The sequence below is a fragment of the Orycteropus afer genome, unplaced genomic scaffold, assembly GCF_000298275.1.
Source record: "Orycteropus afer afer isolate SDZICR_OR568_19922 unplaced genomic scaffold, OryAfe1.0 scaffold00842, whole genome shotgun sequence".
Classification (NCBI taxonomy): Eukaryota; Metazoa; Chordata; class Mammalia; order Tubulidentata; family Orycteropodidae; genus Orycteropus; species Orycteropus afer.
Window position 1 is genome coordinate 414,800 of NW_006922429.1, and position 2,623 is coordinate 417,422.

General features: G+C 47.1%; 1 protein-coding gene across 1 annotated transcript in view; it reads right to left on the minus strand.

Moving 5' to 3' along the window:
• The window catches only part of LOC122151881 (protein POLR1D-like), a 63,358-nt gene that overhangs the window by 13,395 nt on the left and 47,340 nt on the right, over positions 1-2,623 (minus strand). The window lies entirely within an intron of this gene.

Below are 2,623 nucleotides of genomic sequence, written 5' to 3' on the forward strand. Positions count from 1 at the left end.
TTCCTAGGCTGTCAGTCTTTATGGAAGTGGACTGCCTCATCTTTCTTCCACGGAGTGGCTGGTGGGTTTGAACCATGCCTTTCTGGTTAGCAGTTTGAGTGCTTAACCACTGTGCCACCAGGGCTCCTTCTCCATCCTCCCAGGAGGCAGGAATCATCTGTATTTTATTAAATCTAAGGTGATTACATGTTACTTACTGCTGACTCACTAACACTGGACGATTTACTGTCATTCTATCATTTTGTTTATAAATACACCAGAGTGAATTTCTAAAGATAATGGCTTTTAAAAAAAATAAACATAATGGGCTGTCATTATCTCATGGGCACAGAGCTTCTGTCTGGGGTGATGGAAAAGTTTTGAAAGGAAACAGCAGTGATGGTTGCAAAAGAAAATAAAACAAACATCACGGCCACATCATCACACCTGAAAATTGACCTTGATGACTCCCCACATCAAATACCCCCAATTGCTGCATAAATGTCTTTTTAGAGTTAGTTTGTTCTGATACAGATGCAAATAAAGTAGACATTGTACTAGATGGGTCTCAAATCTATTTCCTCTTCCCCTTGCAATTAATTTGTTAAAGAAACGGGGTTGTTTGTCCTGTAGAATTCTCCGCCTTCTGGATTTCTGTTGTGTCCCATGGTATCATTTAATAGGCTCCTCTGTCCTCTGTATTTCCTGTCAACTAGGGTCTGACTTGATGGCACCTAACAACACAAGAGAGACTCGATCACATTTGGGGTCCATTTTGCTGCCAAGGGGGTCTCACAGTTGGTGATCTGCTCGTCCTGGGGCAGCTTTCTGTGGTGTAAGGATTGACCAGTGACTTCAGGTGCTGTCAGCCTGACCCATCTATCACCTTTTCACCTCCCAGACTGAGTTAGCAGCCACTGACGGTCTCCAACTAACCCACTTTATCATTAAAAAAAAAACAGACTCACTGCCATCGAGTCAATTCCAACTCACAGCGACCCCTTTTGGGTGTCTGAGGCAGTAAATCTGTACCGAAGTAGACTGCCCCATCTTCCTTCTGCAGAGTGGCTGCTGGGTTTGAACCACCAACCTTCCAGTTAGCAGTGGGATGCCTTAGGCACCGAGCCACCAGAGCTCCTTTATGCTATCGTTGTTGTTATGTGCCATAGAGTCAGACCCGACTCACAGCAACCCCTCCTTGGGTTTCCGAGGCAGTATCACTGCGGAAGTAGATTGCCCCAACCTTCCTTCCGAGGAGTGGCTGGTGGGTTTGAACTGCCAGCCTTCTCGTTAGCAGTCAGATGCCTTAGCCACTACGCTACCAGAGCTCCCATTGTTGTTGTTGTTGTTATGTGCCGTCGAGTCGGCCCCGACTCATAGTGACCCCTCCTTGGGATTATAAAATAATGGCACTTTAAAAAAAAGACAATCAGGTTTGTTGCTGTTTTCTGGCGCTGCGGAGTTGGTTCCAGCTCAGTCCCGCGTCATCCTCACACTGCTGCTCTGTCTGACCCTCTGACGCAGCCACTGTATCGGTCCATCTTGGTGACGGTCCCCTCTTGTTCGCTGACCCTCTACTTGACCGAGCGTGATGTCCTTTTCAGAGACAGCCCTCCTGCTAACGCGCCTGATGTCCATGAGATGAAGTCTCACCATCCTCGCTAAGGAGTTACGGAGGTATAATTTATATAGAATAAAATTCAGCCTTTTAAGTGAATAGTTGTGTCAGTTTCGACACGTATACACAGTCATGCAGCTACCACCACACTCAAGATAGGGCACATTTCTGAAGCCCCAGAAAGTTCTGCAGCCACTCCCTGTCTCCCACCCCGAGACCCTGGCAAGCGCTGACCTGTTTTCTGCTCCCATGGCTGTGCCTTTTCTGGAATGCCACACGGACGGCTGACACACTGGGTAGTCTTCTGTCTGCCTTCTTAGCTTAGCATCATGCTCCGCGTTTCATCCAGGTAGTGTGTACGAGTACTTCCACTGCTTTTTACCATTGCACAGGAATGCATTTGTGGCTATACCTCAAGCCCAAACCCAAACTGACTGCCACTGAGTCGATTCTAACTCACAGCAACCTCCACTGGGATTCCAAGGCTGTAAATCTTTATGGAGACAGACTGCCTCATTGTTCTTCCCTGACCAGCTGGTGGGTTCGAACCACCAACCTTTTGGTTAGCAGCCCACTGCCTTAACCACTTCACCACCAGAGCACCTGTGGCTGTACCTACCATTTGTTTATTACTCACCAGTTGATGGGTATCTAGGTTTTTTCCAGTTGTTCACTAATATGAATAAAGCTGCTAAGAATATCACTGTATAGATTTCTGCATAAATTTCAGTTTTCAATTCTCTTCATAAAATGGATAGAAGGAGAATTCTGTGTCGTGTGGTGAGCGTATATTTATAGGAAACTGCCAACTACTTTCCAAAGCGGTTGGACGATTTCACCACCACCACGTGTGAGAGCAGCCACTGTTCCACATTCTCGACTTGCTTGTTACTGCTGGACTCTTCATTTCAGCAATTCTAACGTGTGAGCGGGGAGCTCTGGTGGCATAGTGCCTAAGGCACTTGACTGCTAACCAGAAGGCTGGCGGTTCAAACCCACCAGCCACTCCTCGGAAGGAAGGTTGGG